The sequence below is a fragment of the Lactuca virosa genome, chromosome 6, assembly GCF_052849685.1.
Source record: "Lactuca virosa cultivar CGN04683 chromosome 6, Lactuca_virosa_CGN04683_v6, whole genome shotgun sequence".
Lineage (NCBI taxonomy): Eukaryota > Viridiplantae > Streptophyta > Magnoliopsida > Asterales > Asteraceae > Lactuca > Lactuca virosa.
Window position 1 is genome coordinate 74,428,924 of NC_136431.1, and position 24,866 is coordinate 74,453,789.

A 24,866-nucleotide genomic window follows, 5' to 3' on the forward strand; every position below is an offset into this window, starting at 1 on the left:
TTATCAGATATTCATCTAGGATTTCGCCAAGATCTCTGTTGCTTTGACCCGATTGACGAAGAAGAATGTCACTTTTTGGTGGAGGCCTAAGCATCAGGTGGCATTTGAGACTCTCAGACAAAAGCTTTGCGATGCTCTAATATTGACCCTCCCTGAGGGTGTGGGTGATTTTTTGCTATATTGTGATGCGTCGATTATGGATTTGGGTGTAGTGCTTATACATATGGGCCATGTGATTGCTTACGCTTTGAGGCAGTTGAATCTTCATGAGTAGAATTATCCTACTCATGATCTAGAGTTGGCAGAAGTGATACAAGCATGGTCCATTTGGGTTGTAACACTTTGGAACAATTTGATAGGATGGATATTTGAGAGAGAGGTTAATGTGCTTTATTAATATATTATAAGTATAATATATTAATTGAGAAATCATATTATTTAATTAGTATTGATCAAGAATTAGTTTGGAATTAATTTAGTGATCAAAAGAGACTAATTAAATTAACGGTGACTGATTGTGTAAACCAGTGATATATAGTTTGGGCTAATGATCCATATTGATTAGTAATTGACTAAGTTCATGTAAGACTCCATGAAGAGTTAATCCAAAGGGCTTATCATATGGATTATTAGATTAAGGCCCAAGGAAGTGGATTAGGGTATAACTCTTGGATTCTATACTACATAAATGTAACCCCTAAGCCAAAAATCATGCACTAGTGATTCCAAGAAGCTCTAGATGATTTTTGTGTCTCCAAACCTCTCTCTCTCAAGTTCCTCCTCTTGTTCTTGGTTTGTTATAAGACATTTGACGCATCACACTTGAGGTGCTAGGCTCTTGAAAGACCAATTCCTACAAGCTACAATTAAGATGTATTCTTTTAACTTACTTTTATGTTTCAATTACCAATATTGTATGCTAGTTGTAGGTTTCAAGCTTTGGAAATTTTATTGTATGCATACCTAGAGAAAACTTAGATCCAAAGCATTTAGGGTTGTATGTGCACCATAGGAGTGTTATAGTACCTTAAACCCAATAGTGGTATCTGAGCAATGGGTAGTTTTCTGTTATATTCATGCATAGCTAATTGTTCAAAGTTGAAGCAAAAAAAAAACAAAAAACTGTTTCTGTCAGCAAGAAATCGACGAGTCCACTATTGGACTCGACGAGTTGGATGATTTTGTTCATGAACTCGACGAGTCCATAGCCTGACTCGACGAGTTGGATCATCAGATGGCAGTTTTTCGGGTTTTTTTTGGCCTGAATTGGATTAGGATCGTTACCACAAATTGTTTTGTTTCATAAAATTTGATTTTACTAATATGGTAATGACTATCCCCATCCAATAACAAGATGATTGTCAAATTTTAAGATAATTACTTGATTTTATGAAAAACTAATTATTTGTAAAATTTAAATCATTTTGATATATGAACTTGAATTAGGTCAAATTAGTTAAAGATAAAATTATTTGATTATTTTATTAATTTAAAATATTGATCTAAGGAGTTCATGAAACCTCCATAAGTTATGGATATGAAAAGCCTCATTCATAAAACAAATTAACTCCTTAAGTTATGAATTCCAAGAGTCTTGAAAGGTTACAAAATTTGAACTAAATGACTTTGAAGAGTTTCATAACTTGCCCTCAAGTTATGGAACTTGGAAAGTCTCTTTTATGGAAAAAGGAGAGTTACAAAACTTGTCATCAATTTTTGGAATTTTAAAAGTCTTGAAGAGTTACAAAACTTACACTCAAGTTTTGGAATTTAAAATTTCATTAAAAAGATTTTAATTGTGAAATGTTAAATGCTAAACCATTTGGCTTCATAACTTAAGTTTAGAATTAAAAGTTTTTAATTATGGTTTTGTTGATAATTAATTAAAAGAGTATTAATAAATCCATAATTATATGGTTTGAGTTTAATTAAAAGTGTAGTTTAATTAATAGATTAGACCATCTAGTATTTTAAATGTGTAAAATACACCCTTATACAATATAAAATTAAAAGTCTAATATATTATATATGTATAATTACAAAGTCAGTCATACCGTTAGTAGGCCTCATTCACCAAGCCAATCTATAAGGAGGGGTATAAGGAAACTGCCTATAAAATGGCAGTTGAATGAGTGTCCACTCTCACCCACCGCTTCCTTGATTGGTAGAGGGTCGTTAGCCGAACGGGTAGGATAGGACACAAACTTCCATTAAAAGTATAATGAAAATACTAAGTAATTAAATACTTTATAAATTCCCAATCTTAGTTACTTAGGAAAAATGTGAAAATTGTGTTATTCCATGAAATTGCACTTGCACCTTGCTAACTCGTTAGTGGAGCGTGTGTGGTTAACCGACACATTAATTTGGGACTAGCAAGGGTGGCAAAGGGTAGCTTGATGTTAATCATGGATCAATTGAGCGTGTGTGGTTAACCGGCACATTGATTAGGTGATATCTAACATTGAGAGTACAAAAAATATTTGCATGGTTATTCACACCTTGTTTGTGATCCTCGGCATCCCAGTCACAAACTTGAAGGGCATAATCGAGATTAGACATGACTTTGAAAAGTTCAATGAATCTCAAAGAATCTAGGAATTTCAATTCATTTAAAACCAAAAAGAAATCATTTTTGTTTTTCATAATGGAAATTGGTAAATCGTCATTTACCTACCTTCAAATATTTTGCAATTGGATTACGACATCCCTCTTCTGAATTGTAAATTATTGTGTTGGGTCCTAACCTTAATATTTCATTTTGGGTGTTAAATTAAGGACTTAAATAAACTAAACTTGAATTTCTCCCTTGTAGATGTCTAGTTCTAACAACTATAATCTTCCTGAATCTTTTGGAAATAGATTTCCTTATAAAGATGATATTCCACAAGACGGTCGAGGTGAAAGATTAATGCCTTCTTCGTGCTGTCGTGGAACTTCTCTTCCTCCACCTCCTCCAATAATTCTCCCTGACCCACAAGTTCAAAGACTTGAAAATTTCAAGGTCACACAAGCCCTATTGGCTAGCAAACACCAAGATGGAAGGTATGTGTGTGCACATATCTTGGAGATGAAGTCACACATTGACAGGCTGAGGATGTTGGGTGTCGTTGTTTCAAGGAAGTTGGTTGTTGACTTGGTTCTTTAATCACTTCCTAAGTCATATAGTGAGTTCATAAAAGATTACTATATGACAGACCGCGACGTGACCCTTATTGATCTTACCTATTTGCTAATTGTTGTTGAATCAGCAATGATTTGGCGCACTGGTAAAGCAAATTTGATTGGAAGATTTACTTCCCAAACTCCCATGGACATTGACAATGGAAACATTGGAAGTCCCGAAAAGTCTTCTCTTCCCAATGGAAGGGGATTGGCCATAGTCAACCCGGTTGACCAAATAGTAAAGAGAAAGGCTAAGTATGAGATTGTCACATGTGTTATTCCAAAAGAATCTATTTGCTTCTATTACCAAGAGAAGGGGCATTGGTTGCGAAGCTGCCGTATCTACCTGAAAGATCGTAAGGAAGGTAAAGTCAAACTGTATGACTCTACTTCAGGTAAGTCCTCTATCTAACTCTATTAAGTTCCTATTTGAAGATTCTTAATACATGATGTGATGAAATCACATTTTGATGTTTTGTAGGATCGAAGAAAAGAAACGAAGCTTAAAGGAAAAGCATGTTGAGTCTGATCACGATGAGATAGATTTCGATCGCTTGGTTCGATGATCGGATTTTTGAGCTGTTACTTAAGAGTTATGATAGATTGCTTAGAAATATGTAGTAACATAGTTTCATTTATAATTGCATTGTAAGGACAAGTTTTTCCGCAATTTTATAAATAAATAAAATTTTGATTTATCTTGTTTTATGTTTATCCTTGCAATGGCATTTGTGAAAATTGATGTTTGTATATTTCTATTGTTAGCAATATTGGGAAATAGATTTGATTCTTTCGTTTGTGGTAGTGTCATAATTTACCAAATAAGGAAAGATTCTCATCGCCCAAGTTTCAATTGGATAGAAACTTGGAATCATGCAACTTGTGTTGTGTAATGAATGAGAACCTTCGTCTTTGGGAAATTAGGACTAATTCCTTGTTCACATGTATATGTGAATCAAGTAAAGGACTAGGGGATCGGGTACACTTGGTTGTGCGCTGGTCAGGTCCACCACAAAGAACGATAAGACTATTCGTTATGATTTACTAAAAGTTTAATAAACATGGTTATACTTAGAAGATTAAGTGTAATTTTGAATCATTGGAAAAGTTTCAATGTGTGGCATAACGAATAAGAAGAATCAATTTGGCAGAAATATAAAAGTTTCTCCAAACTGAAAAAGTAGGGACAATACTTTAGCATCTTGTTTTATGATCATCTTTATGATTATGAGAACCATATCACAATTGATCATCTAAGGACATCTTAGTGCATTTGTATGGCTAAGAAGAGGAATCTTGAATTGTTGAAATGGTTAAATCAATTAAGGTGAGTCATACTTTGTTCCAAAATCAAGTCTTAGAGTCATAGTCCAAGATTGTTCCTTGAGTGACATATCTTAAGTAGGTTTATAACACATTTAGAATTGGTAGTTGTGATGTCTTTAAGACAAAGACCAACTAAGACCAATTGTATGAAGTGTTTTTCCTTGATAAGAATCCGCACTAACTCTTGAATATTTGTTTGTCAAGGAGTGTTTTTTGACAAGAGAATCTTATATGTCAAGAAGTCAGTGGGAGTCTTAAAGATCATGAAAAGTTTCAAGAACTAATCAAGAATAACCTATTGTTTATTACTAGAACACGACTTGAGGTTCATAACCTATCGTGTTGACATATTCTTGTTTCTATGACCATTCCAATTAAGTTAACTACGCATGTGAGTTTTATAAGTTCTCAATTGTTTGCATAACAACCTGGAAGCAATGGTAGGCCTTTGTGCTGCCAGGTGGCAAGAAATTAAGATTGAACAAGTTCAATCCATATGAGTTTGGATTTGTCACTAACCTTGTCTTGTGATTATGGTTATGACAAATTCACATGGATAGGAACACATACACCATTAATCTAAGTGACAAAGGTTTCTCTTCGCTTCATGAAAATGATTGTGAAGAAACGCTTTCACTAAGTAGATTCTAAGGAGATAGTAATTATGACATTTGCATTCTCAAATTCGATTATGATTACGACATCCCTCTTCATAGTTCGAATTATGAGAAATGGCAAAAGGTCTAAACATTTGAGACTTATTGTTGTAAGTTCTAAAATTGTTTAGAAACACTTGTGAGGTATCTAAGGTAATGTGTATGAGTTTGAGAAGCCTAGATAAAGTCTTATCGAAGCATCTTGTATCAGAAATCTGAACTTTGGTAAGAAAGTCAACAAGTATTGATTTCTAGAAGTCCAACTAATTTCTGGGTACATGTCAAAGCTAGTGGGAGCATAAGTGTTATGCTAATAAGAATGTAATTATTATGCTAGTAGGAGCACAATTATTACGTTAAGTATTGCGAGTTAGTAATGTTAATTATAGAAAACAAAAGTTTCAATTCGCAAAGTTGCAGAGTTTAAAAAGTTGTTTTGCTATAATTAAGGGAGAGGATACTTATACTTTATTTCAAATCTAAAAGCTTAGATTGAAGTATTAATCAAACTTAGTCATGAGTATATATGAATATCATGTTAAAATGTTTGAACATTGAAAATTCTATATATGGAAATATTATAGCAAGAGACTGGTCAAGTATCGTGTCTTTATGTAAGACATTATGAATCGTATCCCATATGCTTCAGGTATAGGATCGATTTCATATGCTATAATATTTATGTGTTCTGATTTTTCCAAATGCCTAGGGCATTAAGAGGGCTAGAACCAGATATGACTAAAATGGTTAAATAACTGTCAATGACGATCTAAGGTTTGCCAAGGATTGGTCGCTTATGGGCAGTTGGAATTATAGTAATGAATGGATTGTATTGACATTATTATGAATAGACATGATTCTATTAATAATGAGTTGTCATATGACAAATATGGAAATGTTTTATAATGGGAGTTGGATATTAAAAATCTATGTGTAGGTTAGAAACTTTTATGAAAGAAGGATGTTCAAAGGAATGTACTTTGAAATTGAGACTTTGCTTCCATGAAATTGTTCTTGTAACAATCTTCAAAGGAACACTTTGTAATATCGTTGGTAAAGTCTCTATGACTTCTGTACCTCGACATTACGAAAGTAATCATTGCATAATATTTTAGAATCTGACACATTCCAATAGTGGCAAGAATTTGACATTCTTACACTTGTGATAAAGATTTGGAGTTGTGAAATGAGTTTCATTGAAGATGTATTCAATTGATTTATTTCACAAAAAAAGGAACATAGGTAAACATAGTTGCATTCTTGGAGCATGGGATAACTATTGTTTTAATTCAAGTATAAAGTTGATAAATCGAAACATTAGACAAAGAATGATGTGTAATCAATACGGTGACTAAATAAAAGGTATATTATTTATACTCAAAAGTTTTGAGACCATATTGGATTCGATTATTCATGTGTTTCACTTTGCATGTTTTGACTTCCCGAATAATAAAATGATTCAAACTATCCACAGTCAATCATACTTTGGAAGTAGGTATTGAAGCTAGACTGTCATGAATGGGTCTGTTGATTGTCTAAAGGTGTTTAGACATAGCACAAGTTTGTTGCAGTATTCATGAGTACTCCTTTAATAAGATTTGAGTATTGGACTAAAGTCACTGCCATTTGAATCACTTCATGGATTTTATCACGAGTGATCATGAGACGATAATATCTTATATTCTTGAAACGGAGAGATATGAGTTGCAGTTTACAATTCGGTTTCACATTGATGATATGTAAATGCACCAATAACTCGATGTTATAAAATGTATCATTGTGTATGATTTGATGAGTAAATAGAGAAAGCACATGATTCGAAGTTTATCCATTCCTTTTACCAAGGTTGTAGAAATCGCTCGACGTAGGCTAATCGGTGGAATGGGGTCAAGGGATTAATCGGCTAGGCGGGGATTAATCGGGGACCATTAATTATTAAAAAAATATTAAAAAATTAATAAATATAACATTAGTCATAATAATATAAGTAAACACAAATTATAACACACAAACATGAACCTGGAACTAAGAACAACATTTTAACCACATTAGGCATTTCATCGAGCACATTGTATGCATGTTGATAAACACAAATTATAACACACAAACATGAACTTCTTATTTCCAGTATACAAACAACTGCTTATTTCCAATATACAACCAAATAGAATCAAACCCAAACACAAATTATAAGTGATTACAGATTCACAAATTCATGAATTCACAACCAATATAGAACAAAAAGAAGGAGAACAAGGAGCCTAAGCTATTAAACTACAATCTGTTATTGTTACGTGTTTCGTGGTTTGATGGGGCAGGGGCGACTGGTTTCGATGAACGAGAGCAACAAAAATTATGATGGCAGTTGATTGCTTCTCAGTGTTTCGACAAACAACAAATTAACAATCACTTCGTCTGATTCAATCGCTAACGAGAGGGAGAGAGAGTCGATCAAGTGAAATCGACGAATTTCGATGAACCGATGAGCCGATGATACATGAAGCGATGGGTGAGGCTCCGTCGATTTCGAGCAGCTCTCAATTCCGACTATTTTGAGTTTGAGCAGCTCTCAATTCCGATGCTTGTTCTTCAGCCCTGTGTTTGATCCCGGATTAAAGAAAAAAAAACAATCCAATATCTTCATAAAAGCATATGAAATCGTTGGAGTAGGATTTTCCGATCAAACCGAGAATCCCAAACATCCTCTGAACATACGAATAAGAAAATAGAAGAAGAAGAGAGAATGAATTGTTGATTTTGAGTTTGAGCAGCTCTCGACTCTATTAACTGTGTTTATTCAATTGAGTATCCCACATCGTTGGTGGGATAAAAAACCAAGGGCAAACATTCCTATAAAAAGGTAGAAGGCCTTACTGAAATTCAGATCCAACCATGCTTTGGGGGCAGCGGTCTCTTTTGAGCCCAATTTTGGGTCCGATTTTGGATCCGATTTTGGGTCCGATTTAGTCCGATTTGGACCGAATTGGACCGGTTTTGACCGATATTGACCAAGGCCGATTTTTTTACCCTCTAACCCTTATTCGTAGGCGGTTGGAGGCCGCCAAGCGCCTAGGCGCCGATTAATCGGCCGCCTAGACCGATTTTTACAACCATGCCTTTTACCCTAAGAGGGATAAAAGCGTTATATGTGGGCCCCTCGATGATTTAGTGATGATAACCCTAAACGCTTGGTCAAGCCTGGACTGATTTGATTTGTTCAATTAGTCAGTCGTCATAAATCGAAAATTCGGAAACAACACATCGACAGAGAGAATGATTATAATCCATGTCTTATGTCCATACGATATCTAGAATGGAGGAGTATATGATCCCTTATCTAATGGACGCCTTACTAATAAGATAAGAGTTTGACAACGGTCTTTTTGAGAGCTACGATTGCTAATTGGATTTTGAAGTCGTACTTGCAATAATAGTTCTTAGACTTATCCAAGTGGGAGACTGTTGGATTAGGTGTCTAAGCCCATAACTATAATTGGTATGTACTTGACCCAATACAAGCATGGTCCATTTGGGTTGTAACACTCTGGAAGAATTTGATAGGATGGATATTTGAGAAAGAGGTTAATGTGCTTTATTAATATATTATAAGTACAATATATTAATTGAGAAATCATATTATTTAATTAGTATTGATCAAGAATTAATTTGGAATTAATTTAGTGATCAAAAGAGACTAATTAAATTAATGGGGATTGATTGTGTAAATCAGTGATATATATAGTTTGGGCTAATGATCCATATTGATTAGTAATGGACTAAGTTCATGTAAGACTCCATGAAGAGTTAGTCCAAAAGGCTTATCATATGGATTATTGGATTAAGGCCCAAGGAAGTGGATTAGGGTTTAACTCTTGTATTCTACACTATATAAATGTAACCCCTAAGCCAAAAATCGTGCACTAGTGATTCCAAGAAGCTCTAGACGATTTTTGTGTCTCCAAACCTCTCTCTCAAGTTCCTCCTCTTGTTCTTGGTTTGTTATAAGACATTTGAGGCATCACACTTGAGGTGCTAGGATCTTGAAAGACCAATTCCTACAAGCTACAATTAAGAGGTATTCTTCTAACTTACTTTTATGTTTCAATTACCAATATTGTATGCTAGTTGTAGGTTTCAAGCTTTGGAAATTGTATTGTATGTATAACTTGAGAAAACTTAGATCCAAAGAATTTAGGGTTGTATGTGTACCATAAGAGTGTTATAGTTGTTGGATTAGGTGTCTAAGCCCATAACTATAATTGGTATGTACTTGACCCGAGAGTAGCATGGTCCATTTGGGTTGCCTTCACCAAAACAATCTGATAGAATGGATATTTGAGAAAGAGGTTATTTATGATTTATTAATATATTACAAGTATAATATATTAATACGAAATCATAATATTTAATTAGTATTGATCAAGAATTAATTTGGAATTAATTTAGTGATCAGAAGAGACTAATTAAATTAACGGGGACTGATTATGTAAATCAGTGATATATATAGTGTTTGGGCTATTGATCCATGTTGGGATAAGTTTTATGTAAGTATCCATGAAGAGTTAGCCCACATGAGATATGGATCATAACCTAAGTGTGTGGATTAGGGTTTACCCATGACTCTTGGAATCCTACACTATATATGAGTCATCCCTTAGCCAAAATCGGTTACCTTAAGCATTCTAAGAGTTCTAAGAGAACCCTAGCCGATTTTGGTGGTGATTAACCTCTCTCTCAAAGTCCTCCTTTGTTCATGGTGTTTGTGAACCATTTAAGGCATCACACTTGAGGTGCTAAAGCTTTCTAAGGCCAAGAACTACAACTACATCAAGAGGTATTCATCTAACTTGATTTTATATGGTATATCCTCTATTGTATGCTAGTTAGGATGTATGCTTTGGAAAATTCAAATTGCATGTATAATTAGAGAAAACATAGATCCAAAACATCTAGGGTTGCATGTGCACCATAGGAGTGTTATTGTGCTTAAAACCCAACAATAGTACCTTAAACCCAACAATTTTCACCCTCAAGATTTGGCAGAACTACTTGTATGGGGTCCGGTATACTATGTACACTGATCACAAGAGTTTGAGGTATTTGATGGATCAGCTGAACCTAAATATGAGACAACATAGATGGTTGGATGTGGTGAAGGATTATGATTGTGAGATTCCTTATCATCCCGGGAAGGCCAATATGGTGTCCAATGCCTTGAGCCGCAAGTCGACTAGTACTCTTATCAAAGGCATATGCTTGAGGATAATTATCATTTCACCACTATTGGATTTGGTCAAAGAGATGCATGTTCAGGGATTAAAGAAAAATATTTGGAAGAAAGATAAGGTCAGGGGTCAGATTCATTCATTTGTTAGAGATATTCGGGCCTTGTTGACCCAATATGGCAGAGTGTGGGTTCATGTTTCTAGTGGGGTTAGGTAAACATTGTTGAAAAAAGCACACAAGTCAAAGTTTTCGATCCATCCGAACATGAGTTTTAGCTATTGATGGCCCTGCATGAAGAGAGATATAGCTTGGTATGTGGAGCCGTGCTTGAGTTTCCGGAAAGTCAAGGCGAAACATCAGAGATCCCATGACAAGATGCAGCTGTTAGACATTCCTATGTGGAAATGGGAAGATATCACCATGGATTTTATCACAAAGTTTCCCAGTACTGCACGTGGGGTTGATTCTTTATGTGTTATTGTTTATCGGTTAACTAAGAGCGCCTACTTCATCCCGATTTAGGAGAGTTCATCCTCTGAGAAGCTAGACGAGATCTACATCAAGGAAGTGCTTGCACTTCATGGGGTTCCGGTTTCAGTTGTTTCAAATTTTAACGTACGTTTTACTTCCATATTCTGGAGGAAGTTTCACGAGGAGTTAGGTACTCGATTTCTTTTGAGTAGTGCTTACCACTCGTAAACTGATGGAAAACTGAGCAGACCATTCACACACTCAAGGATATGCTTCGTGCATGCATATTGGATTTTGGTGGAAGCTGTGATACTTATCTTCTTTTTGTTGAGTTCTCTTACAAAAACATATATCACACCAGTATTGGTATGCTTCCCTTTGAGTTATTATATGGGCGGAAATGTTAGACCCTGATTTTCTAGGGTGAGGTTGGTCAGCGGGTGATGGGGAGTACAGAGGTAGTACTCAAAACCATGGAGTTTATTAAATAGGTGCATGGTAGGCTTCAGATCGTGCAGATCAAGCAGAAGAGTTATGTTGACTGACGTCGTTCCGACCTTGAGTTTTAGGTGGGGGATTTCGTGCTTCTGAAGGTGTCACCTTGGAAAGGTGTCATCTGTTTCCAGAAGCGAGGCAAGTCGGGCCCCAAATTCATTGGCCCGTTTTGAGTTATCATTTGTATAGGCAAGGTTATGTATTGACTGGGTCTACCTGTAGAGCATAGTCAGATCCACAACACATTCCATGTTTCTCAGCTATGAAAATATTTGGTCGATAATTCCACAGTGGTCATGTTGGATGGTGTTCAGGTTGATGAGCGCTTGAACTATATGGAGAGATCAGTTGTGATTTTGGACAGGAAGACGAAGGCCTTGCGCAGCAAGGTAGTGGATTTGGTAAAGGTGCAGTGCCAACACAGGAAGTGCTTAAAATATACTTGGGAACTCGAGGAGGAGATGAAAAAACATTACCTTGTGTTGTTTGAGGCAACGGATTTCAAGGGGCAAAATCTGATTCAAGTGGGGGAGAAGTATAACACCCGGTTTCCAGGTATTAATTTCATTTTTTCAATTTGAGAGTTTGGGTTGGCCACGATGTGGTGGTGAGGATCACCACGACGTGGCAACCAGTAAAGCGTCTGCACATTATTATGGTCGCCACGACTTGGACATGCAATGGCCATGACGTGGTGACACCAAAATGACAAACTGTAGATTTTCGGGCCTTGAGCCTTAATTAAAGGAAGTGATGGCTAGGGTTTCCTCCACCCTCAGCCTACATCACCTCCAAAGTGCTCTTGATAAAACCCTAGCCTCCTTGCAAGCATTTGAGCTCATTTTTGGTGTTTTTGTGATCTTGGAAGGAAGGGGAAGGAGTAGTAGTGAAGGAATCTATCAAGCAACTCATCTCCTTTCTTTTGTGCACCTTCTGGACTCTTTGTAAGTCCCCAAGACTTCATTTTTTGGTCCCTTCCTTCTAGATCTAGGTTTTAATGCCTATTTTTCATGGTTTGATGATTTGAGTCCTAAAATGGTTGAGTACTTCAGATCTTGATTGTTATGGGATTTTGAATTCATGAATCGGGTTATAACCCCAGAAATCCACGACGTGGCGGCGGAGTTGGTCGCGACTGAGTTAAATAACCACGACGTGGCCATAGGTTGTCCACGACATGCAGACCTTTGATCGTTAACTTTTTAACCTAGTTGACTTTTAGTCAAAATGTTGGTTTTAAAGTGTAGCTTGAGGTTTGACCTTGGGTGTGTCAATAGGTGTATTGTAGCATCGGTTTCATGACTGTACGAGCTGTGGTATACCCGACCCGATGAAGTGAGTCTTCTCATTATACTATGTAGGTTGCTAGAATGTCTTTATGGCTTTAGCATGAAAGACCATTGGAGGACCATGACACTTGTATGAAAGACAATGGGAGGACCATGACACTTGTATGAAAGACCATGGCAGTCGTACGGAAGACTATGAGAGGACCATAACAATGAAAACTACACAAGGACTGCATCAGTGAGTGGATGTAAGACTGTGGGAGGACCACAACATCAGGGCCGGTCCTGAGGAATTAAATATCTTTAAAGGCCTAGGACGAGACAGGAAAAAAAGGCATTTATCATTATTATAAGTTTTTATTTTTAAATAAATATATATAATAAAAATTGGGCCCTGTGCAGCTGTCCACTTACCCCCTCCCCCCCACCCCCTCTCAACGCCCCCTATGCACAACATTCACACATTTTGTATGTTTTTTTTTATGATATGTGGTATTTTAGAGAACCCACTAAACTTTATGCTTACGGTTTTATGTTTAAATGTTTCAGGTACTTCTGGTTCCAAAAGGAAGGGGCCGACCCGATCGCTTTGCATTCATTGGAGATTTTTCCGTACTATCTGTTATTGATTTTACACTAATGTTTTGAGAACACTTTTCATACTCTGCTTTCTCTATGGATGAATGAATAAATGGTTTTCTGGGTTGTCAAAAAATGAAAATTTTACTTGAAATTTTATGACGTTATATGGGCATTGTACACCGCCTAACTTGCAGTAGAGCATATATTTAATATCCAATGAAACCCATATTTGTTCCATTTACACGAACACTACAATCATTAATTTTTTCCGCAGCAAGTTGTGATCATATGATTACTCAAAAACCGTGTTTTCATAATCATATTCAGTTTTTGTAAACGAATAAGAAAACCACAACTTAAAATTTCTTTCATATGATCAGTGGCGAATTTAGAGGTCTGATAGAGGGGCACATGCCCCAATGACTAAAAATTTCTACATATAAATATTTCCGTTGTTTTAAAATTTACTTGCAAACCTTTATGTTTTTGAAAAAGATTAAATAGTGTCCCAACAAAAATAAAAACTTGAATCGCCCCTGCATATGATCATACGCATATTCACGGCAAATTAATACATAATACGCAATATTGAGATGCATTTCATTGTAAACAAACTTTAATCATGTAAATAAGTCAAAGTATATATATAGTTCTGAAAAGTCCCAATATTTTGGACAAATTTTTAATAAAGTTCTAAATTTTATTTTTTGAAGAAAAAAAGTCCTGACTTTTTCACCTTTTGAATAGAAAAGTCCAAGAAACCGACTAATTTATTCACTTTAGCCCTTTTGACATCTTCAGCAGGTATGAGACCAAATTGTTAATTTTTCGAAAATAATTGGACTTTTTTGCAAATTTCGTCAAAATTTTTATATAATATATAAACATATTTTTTACATATTTATATCTATTTTTACGTATTTTTGTATTTTTTATGTTTTTATATGTATTTATTTACGTATTTTTATGTATTTTAAATGTATAAACGTATTTTTAACCATTTTACATATTTTTATGTGTTTTTATGTATTATTTTTTAGGTATTATGTATTTATATGTTTCTTTATATATTTTTACGTATTTATGTATTTTTTAAAAGCTTTTTATATAGATGTTTATGTATTTTAAGTGTATAAACGTATTTTTCACGTATTTATATCTATTTTTAAGTATTTTACATATTTTTTATGTATTACGTATTTATGTATTTTTTAAAAGTTTTTTATATAGATGTATTGTATATTTATGTATTTTAAATACATAATACATAAAAAAACACATAAAACACACAAAAAATATGTAAAATACTTAAAAAATACATATAAATACGTAAAACGTCTATACATTTAAAATACATAAATATACAAAAACATCTATATAAAACACTTAAAAAAATACATAAATATGTAATACATAAAAAATATGTAAAATACTTAAAAATAGATATAAATACATAAAAATACGTTTATACATTTAAAATACATAAACATCTATATAAAAAGCTTTAAAAAATACATAAATACGTAAAAATACATATAAATACATAATACATAAAAAATAACACATAAAAATACATAAAAAAATATGTAAAATACTTAAAAATACATATAAATAAGTAAAAAAAATACGTTTACACATTTAAAATACATAAAAATACGTAAATATATACATATAAAACATAAAAAATACACAAATACGTAAAAATAGATATAGATATGTAAAAAATATGTTTATATATTATATAAAAATTTTGACGAAATCTGCAAAAAAATCTCATTATTTTCGAAAAATTAACAATTTGGTCTCATAACCTGCTGAACATGTCAAAAATAGCTAAAGTGAATAAATTAGCCGGTTTCTTGGGTTTTTCTATTCAAAAGGTAAAAAAGTTATTTAAAAAAATAAAATTTAGGACTTTATTAAAAATTTGCCCAAAATAGAGATTTTTCTGGAGATATCCCTTCTGAAAAAATTTCCTTTTAAAATTTAAGAATGTTTCAATCTTGTTATTTTCCATATTCAACTGTTTTGACTTTTGTGATACCTAAATAAGATAATATGATAAGGCGAACGCTCACCAAGAAATTTAACTAGATTTGACCTACAATTTGATCTATAAAAATGTATTTAACATTAAATCAATCAATGTACAAACACATAATGCACGAATGATATGACAAATTGATAGATACCCACTTCCAAAACTATTGTATATTACGTTCTAAAAGGATGAACCACATCCTTGAACGCCCACTAAAACTAAATTTGCATATGTTCTAAAATCAAGAAACGAAGGTACCAAATACAAATGCATACCAAATCCATATGGAAATAATTGCTTTAGCCTTTTCTGGGTCCAATAACTTCTCCTGGCCAATCATTGGTTTTAAAAAAAAAAGGAATAATTGGGTAAATGTCAAAATACCCAAAAGTGGTTGATGAAAACAACATAATATATTTTGCATATACCCCTTCTTGAAAGGGAGAGAGAGGGACACACAATCGGGTCCATCAGGTTTAATCCTTTTCGATGATATTTTTAAAATATTAAACTAATATAATATTTAGTTTGGTATGTAATTTAATAAATATAATTTGGTATGTAATTTTTTTTAAATATTAAACACAAATTTAAAACGAACTTATAACTCTATTTATTGACAAAAAATGTGAATTAAAACAAAAGGCTTATATATAGAATATCTTTAAACAGTGCAAAATAAAAGGTATTTCAATTTCTAGGACCATGTTTTTTTTTCTATCTCAAAGAGCATGTAATTCTTTTTGTGAATAAGATAAAACAAAGCTTAAACTTGTCCTTTTGTTGTAATAAAATTAGCTTGAAATAATATTTGTAAAAATGTTTAATATTGTTGTTGCCTATGAACTTTAGGTTTCAATTTTACTCATTAATATTTTGTTTTAGGTTTTTATGTGTTTAACCCGTGAAAGTAATGGTAGTTGATATGGATTCCTACATGGCTCAACTAATCTTTAAAAATTATAATATATATATTCTTTTATAAATGTTTATAGGCATGTGGCCACATCCCACCCCCACTCACACTTCAAACTATACCAACCCTTGACGAAACATCGAAATTGCTACCATTGTCGCTCGTTCTTCTCTCTATCTGCTACCACCAACACCACCAGGCGATGCCATATGCTACTTCTTTTGGAGTCATTGTGTGGCTAATATTTTTGGGTGGTGAGTTAGAAGATTGCAAAATGTGTTGGGTCAAATGTAAAAGGATTCTTGCTCCAAAAAAAAAAAAAGAAGCAAAAGTTGTCGGACGACCTATGACTTTTTCTACCCCTATGCCGACGACCTGTCGTCGGCAAAGCCTATACCAACGACATGTCGACGGTACAAAGTCGTCGGTATAAGTGGAAAATATCGTCAGGATAGGTCTTCCTATGCCGACAACAAGTTGTCGGAAGTGAGTTTTGAGAAAAAAGAAAAGTTTTATTATATACTTTTACAGACGACTTGTTGTCGGTATAGAGGCAATATATACCGACGACTTGTTGTCGGGACACATTCACCTACTCCGATGACATATCATCGGGAAAAATGTGTAACCGTTAGTTCCATTTTAGCTATAGCGACGACTAGTACTCGGTATAGTCTATTTTTCATATATTTTTCACATATTTTGTTATATATACGAAACCTATTTTTTAAAACAAATCCAGACAATATATATGCAGCATAATGTCAAACACTAAATAAGCATAATAGTTCAATTTCAAGATCTACTACATACCAAAATAACTAAAAAAAAAAAAACAATCTTTAACAAACATTGTTCAAAATAACATAAAAGATCAGTCACTACAATCTTGGCCCGTCTCCTCGGTCTCGTTGGTTGGTTCGGGGTATTTTGCGGAAACATATTAAGATTGATTTGAAAATGTGGCATTGGTGGTGGTTGGAAGTTAGGAATTACTGACGCCAATACGTTATTATACGTTTGTTGCATTTGTTGCATGTATTGTTGCATTTGTTGGCTTAATGAAACAATTTGGCTATTATCCATAATTTGAGATTGGGGTTTGAAAGATTTGGAAGGAGGTTGATTTGAAAGTAAATGATCGTTGGCTCTTAGTTTCCTTCCAACTCCGTGAATATGCCCGCGTCTCCCACCAAAGGCACAAGACAACAAGACTCATTTACATGTTTGCGTCTCTCACCGAGGGCACAAGTAAGACAATGAGACTCATGTACAAAATAAGAACATAGATTTACGAATGGCTTTGTACTTAATTGATAATCAACAGATTACATGTATTTATACAAGGAAATTTGAACTAACAACTAATCTATAAGCCTGTCATAATTAACGGGATATGATAGCTACAAACAACAAACTCCAAACTTACTTCTAATCTCATTTTATCTTATCTTGCTCTCGTTAACACCCCCCCTCAAGGTGGAGATTGTATATCCAACATTCCCAGCTTGACAAGAGAGCAATTAAACACTCTCCCACATACAGCCTTAGTTAACATGTCAGCGAGCTGGTCTTTTGATCCGGCATGTGGCAACTCCATAGTCTTCTTTTCGAGATGGTCCTTGGTACAATATCTGCGTATTTCAACATGCTTTGTTCTATCAGGTTTGACTGGGTTATTTGCGATCTTGACTGCAGCTTCATTGTCACAGTGTAACTTCATAGATGACTCCAATTTGATACCCAGATCTTGCATTACTCGTTTTATCCAAAGTAGTTCGCATATGCCATGTACCATTCCTCTAAACTCTGCTTCAACACTTGACCTCGAGACCACTTTTTGCTTCTTACTTCTCCATGTTACCAGGTTCCCTCCAACAAATGTAAAGTACCCCTAAGTGGACTTTCCATCCATACGGTCTCCTCCCCAACCTGCATCTGTATACCCCCATACTTGATGACTAAAGTTTCTTCCAAAGAACAACCCTTTACCAGGATATGCCTTGAGATATCTCAATATTTGATATACTGCCTTCATGTGAGTTTCACTTGGTGCTTGCATAAAGCGACTCACCACACTCACCACATACGCTATGTATGGCCTTGTGTGAGACAAATAGATAAGTTTTCCAACAAGTCTTTGATACCTATCTTTGTTCATGGGGACTTGACCCGACAATACAGTTAGATTGTGATTTACTTCTATGGGAGTATCCACTGTTTTACAATCCAGCATCCCCGTTTCAGTCAACAAGTCAAGTACATATTTTCGCTGACACATTGAAATTCCAGATTTTGACCTTGCTACCTTAATGCCTAAGAAATACTTTCAACTTCCAAGATCTTTTAATTCGAATTTTGTAGCCAAGATGGTTTGGAGATTATTCATCTCCTCTGGGTCATCTCCGGTAACTACCATATCATCTACATACACAATAAGGGCTGTCACTTTTCCATTGTTCTTTATGAATAGAGTGTGATCCGCATCGTTTTGCTTATACCCAATATTTCTCATAAACTTCGAGAACCGACCAAACCAAGCTCTTGGCGATTGTCTTAACCAATACAACGCCTTCTTCAATATGCACACTTTTCCATTACATTCGATGCCTGGTGGTGGGTCCATATTGAAAGAACCCCTTTCTATACTTTCATATTTCTGAAAGACCCAAACTTTCATATTTGACAATTGTTATTCCGAAACATGCTACATGCATATTCATAAAACAATATTTTATATTGATAAAACGGTTACAAACTACTGGATACAAACCCACTATCTCATAGTGTTATATATTACATAACTTCCCAGGATTCTATAGATTTATACATATGGGAGTGCAAAATACAATAGTTTCAAACTATTCAAAAATCTTCTATCAATACAGTAGTTTCAAACTATTCAAAAATCTGCTACCAGTATATAACTATACTGGATGCTTATCTCCTGCAAATTAGTTAAACATTGAGAGGGTAAGCGGTGGCGCTTAGTGAGTTCAATAATAGATACAATATAACGTTATGCCATATATATACTGTAATATGCCAGAAGCAAAGAGGAACAAGGAACAACAAAGGCATAATGCGAAAAGCTTTCCATATTAATCAATGAGACATAACAAATTCCATACTTGATATAAAATCAATAAAGTTTCAGCACAAATGGCACAGTAAATACTCAAGAATATCATTTTGCTAGAATATTTAGGCTTTCAGCCTTATCTTAGCATACTACCGAAGCCAAAGTGATGCCTATGTCATACACTTTATGGTCAACGGTTCATACCAATACCCAAGTGATGCTTATGTCATACACTTCAAGTCAGAGGTACAGCCTTGCTATAAAATAGCAGATACAACAACTCGAGATGATAACATGGAAAAGCACATAGCACATATAACACATAACATACAATTGTTCCTATATATTAAACTCACCGAGAAATAACCGGGGGTCAAAATAGTACTTCGGGCAGCACTTCGGCTCTAAATATGACTTTCTTCGTTGAAAACCGGGAGTTTTCTTGAAAACCGGGCTCTGCGAAGGTAGAGCTTCGAAACCGAAAAGATAAATTTTTCGGACTTCTCGGGAATCTCGGGGCGCGTTTCAGGCTTTGGAATAAGTACCGGGGCTTCGGGGGAAGTCGGAATGCAAGAAAATGTTGAAAAGGGGTGAAAAAGACCAAAATTCAAACTCTTAACCGGGAGGTCTCGCACCCCTTATATAGGTGCGAACCTCGGATCCGAAGCGAGGGGGTGAGGGCACGCGGCTGCGAGGTTCGGACCAGGTGGCAGCAGGGCGAGGCTCGGACGGACAGGTGCTTGCTTCGCATTGGTTGGATGATGCGGCTTCTGGCTTCGGATCGGGTCGGCTGCTTCGGTCCAATGGGAGGGGGACACGAGGGTCCGAGGAGTGTCCGCGGGGTGTCTCCTGCGAAGGTGTCCGGGGCTTAGTGGACCGCGGACTTGGTCCAATCAGAAGGCGACACAGCGAACCTCGGTCCTATCAGGAGGTGACACGTGGAGGCTGCATGCGAGGGATGACGTGGCAGCACTATTCATGCGATTTTTCTCGAAAATTGTGCCAAATCTTGTAAAATCCATAACTTTCTCATACGAGCTCCTTTTTTGGACGTTCTTTATATGCAGGCGTAGAGAAAATTATGCTCTACAACTTTCGTTTAGACTTCGTCGGAAAATTTTGAATTTATTTTTATATTATTATTTTTAACAGACCGGGACTGGAAAATCCGTTAAAAATTCATAACTTCTTCATCCGACGTCCGTTTTCGTCAGACTTTTTACGGTTGTACTACGAATGACGAGACATTCGATTCTCGTTTAGGTTGTGTCGGCTAAAAATCACTCGATCTAAAATTCGAGTTTTTTGGCTGTCTACTGCTAAGCTGAAACTTGTAAAAATTATAACTTCCTCATACGAAGTCAGATTTTGGCGTTCTTTTTATCGAACTTCTCGGTTTAACGAATACTACGACTTTCATTTAGATCACTAAGGCTAAAAAGTAGTTTATCGAAAACTCACTTTTTACGTCATTCGGCACCGTGTCGGTTTTATCGCGGATCTTCGATTAGTCATAACTTCTTCGTTATAACTCGGATTTCGATGCGGTTTTCGCCTATATGTTTCTAACGAGATTATCTACAACTTTCAACGATAAAATTTTACTTATTTCAAGTTTTATATTTTCGCTAAATTTCACTATTTTGCTTTTAATTGGAATCTCATAAGACTTCCAATAATTTATGAGTGATTCTAAACATAGTTTTACCTTATTTCTAGTAAAAACTATCTGTTAGAACTCAATACTCAATATCACATAATATATCATAATATTATTTATATAAAACACGATCTCAAAACGTGTATGTTACAAATACCTCCTCATTTTGAGAATTTCGTCCCCGAAATTACATAGATTAAAATAAATGGGGGTATTTCGCTCTTATCTCATTCTTATTTTCCCAAGTATAGTTCAGGCCTCGATGGTGTTTCCACTTGACAAGCACCAACTCTGCTTCTTTATTACGCAGCTTAGTCGTTCTTTCGTTTACGATCTCTTCAGACTCTTCTACATAAGTTAACTTATTATGAAATTACGATCTCTTCAGGCTCTTCTACAACTCTACATGTTCCAAAACTTGAGGGCAAGTTTTGTAAACTTCCAAAACTTTTCATTTCTTATAACTTATGAATTAATTGAGTAATAAAAATGAAGACTCTTCATTTTTATAACTCTTGTGTTCTTTTAATGGCTTTAATAAAAGTGAGACTTTTGGTTTTCCATAACTTGAGGACAAGTTATGGACTCCATTAAAACACATTATGATCATGAATTAAACTACCATGAAGGTTACAAACAATTCCTATGATCATCTAATCTTCATAAGTTCAAGAACATGAATATGAACACTTTCAAGAATCAAAAAATTACACTTAAAAAAACTTGTAATTTTAATAATTGCCATTGTAAATGGATTAGCATAAACATTACACCATCTAAAACAAGCTTTAAAACATCAAAACAGTTTAGGGTAATGTTTCTAGTCCATTTCCAGCAACAAATGTGCAAACTTTCATACGAGCAGAAAACAGAAAAACGATTTTTTTCAAGCTGTTTGCACAAAAAAAAAACAATAAACAAACCTAGGCTCTGATACCACTGATGGGTTTTGAGCATTATAACACTTCCTAAGTGTACATACAACCCTAATAACCTTGGATCTATGTTTGTCTAATAATCATGCAAAGTTGAATTCCAAGGTTATATTCCTATCTACCATACATGGGGAACATTTTTAACTTGAATGAAAGATAGAATAACTTACCTTGTTGTTGATTATGTTCCTTGAAACCTTGTGAGCCTAGCACCCCAAGTGTGATGCCTCAAATGCTTCACACAACACCAAATGCAAAGGAGTAAACTTTGAGAGAATCTTACACATGCAAAATCGGCTCTAGCCCTCTTGTTTCTTATGTGTCGCCAATTTTGGTGGAGAATGGGTTTCTTATATAGTGTTGACACATCTAGGGTTACACCATGTAAACCCTAATGTGTCATGACTCTTCATTTCCATGACCAATGGGTTTGTAACTCCCATGGAGCATCCATGGAGCATCCTATGGGTGGAACCCAACTTGATAATCCATGGAGCCTCTTAGCCCACTATATAAGATATGGAAGATTTACATAATCTACCCATATATTTAATTAGTTATCTTTTGATCACTTAAATAATTCTAAATTAATTCTTGATCAAACTAATTAAATAATATTATTAATATATTAGAACTTATAATATATTAATAAACCATAAGTGTTATTTCTCTCATTTTAGTTTATCCAATTGCATGGTGCCATGCAACCCAAATGGACCATGCCGGGTCGGGTCAAGTACATACCAGAAATAGTTATGGACTTAGACACCTTATCCAACAGTAAGTATTTATCCCAGTTACCACCGAACTCCAAGACACATGCACGAAGCATATCTTCTACAGTTTGGATTGTTCTCTCCGTCTGCCCATCTGTCTGGGGATGATAGGCTGTGCTGAGAGCAACTCGAGATCCCAATTCACGTTGCATACTCGCCCAAAAGTGAGAAGTGAAGCGAGTATCACGATCGGAAACGATCTTTAGTGGCACACCATGTCTTGCAACAATTTCATCCAAGTATACTTGTGCATATTTCTCCATTGGAGCCGTTTCACGCATGGCAAGAAAATGAGCGCTTTTAGTCAGGCGGTCGACGATTAACCAAATGCTATCATGCTGTCTAGCAGTCTTTGGCAATTTGGTAATAAAATCCATGGACAGTTCTTCCGATTTCCATATGGGTACACTAAGGCTTTCTGGGGTTCCGTAAGGCTTTTGGTGCTCTGTTTTGACTTGTAAACATACTAAGCATTCCTGTACATATCTTCCAATGTCTCTCTTTAATCCAGGCCACCAATAATCAGCTCTTACATCATAGTACATTTTACTTGTACCAGGATGTATTGACAGTTTAGACTTATGGGCTTCATCTAAAATCTTCTTTCTTAATTCACCAATCTTCGGAATCCATAGTCGATTCTTGAATACCTTCAATCCTCGTGGATCATCAAGTAAAAACATCGGTGTAATGTACCATTCCTTCTTTCTTCACATTTTTTGGCTTTAGGGCTTCTACTTGCCATTTCTCTAGTTCATCTAGAATAGTGAACTTTACTGTGGTGTGAGTAATAGCATAACACATACTATTACGATAAACCTTTCTGCTAAGTGCATCGGCAACTACATTAGCCTTTCCACGATGATATAGGATTTCACAGTCATAGTATTTGATCAGCTCCATGGCTCGTTGTTGTCTCATATTCAGAGTTTGCTGACTGAATATATACTTGAGACTCTTGTGGTCGGTATACAATTGACATTTTGTACCAAAGAGGTAATGTCTCCAAAGTTTTAGGGCAAATACCACTACAGCGAGTTCGAGATCATGAGTGGGATAATTCTTTTCATAATATTTCAGTTGTCTTGAGGCATAGGCTATCACTTTACCACGTTGCATCAACACACAACCGAGTCCTAATGTTGAAGCATCGCTATATACAGAGAAATCATCATCACCTTCTGGAAGTGATAAGATTGGAGCATGGGTCAAAAGATCTTTTAGAGTCGAGAAAGCTTTTTCTTGGGCTTCACCCCATTCGAACTTCACTTCCTTTCGTGTAAGACTCGTGAGAGGTACAGCTATACGAGAAAAATCCTTAATAAATCTCCGGTAATATCCCGCGAGACCCAAGAAACTACGCATTTCGGAAGCATTACGAGGAACTTCCCAATTTTGAATAGCTTCAATTTTAGTAGGATCTACGGATACACTGTCACCAGAAATAACATGGCCGAGAAATTGAACCTGGCGAAGCCAAAGTTCACATTTCGAGAATTTAGCATAAAGTTTCTCCTTTCGAAGAAGTTCTAATACCGCACGAATAGGAATGGCATGATCAGTTTCAGACTTGGAATATATTAGAATATCGTCAATCAATACGATGACAGATTTATCGAGCATTGGGCGGCATACCCGATTCATCATATCCATGAATACAACAGGAACATTCGTTAAACCAAACGACATAACAAGGAATTCGTAATGCCCATATCGAGTACGAAAAGCAGTCTTCGGTACATCCTGCTCGTGAACTTTCAACTGATGATAGCCAGATCTTAGATCAATCTTTGAGAAATAGCTAACACCCTGAAGTTGATCGAACAAATCGTCGATGCGAGGTAGTGGATATTTGTTCTTGATAGTCACCTTATTCAGCTCACGATAATCAATGCACATCCGCATCGATCCGTCCTTCTTCTTGACAAACAATACCGGAGCACCCCAGGGAGAGGTACTTGGTCGGATAAAGCCTTTGTCAAGTAATTCCTGCAGTTGGATCATAATTTATTTCATCTCAGTTGGCGCAAGACGATAAGGAGTCTTAGCAATCGGAGCAGCACCACACACAAGGTCAATTCGGAATTCTACTTGCTTGTCCGGAGGAAGTCCAGGCAATCCTTCGGGAAAAACATCTGGATATTCCTTAGCAATGGGAACATCATTCACCGTTTTCTTATCTTCTTTTGATACATCGACTGTGTAGGCCAGATAGATAGAACACCCTTTCGATATGAATTTATGGG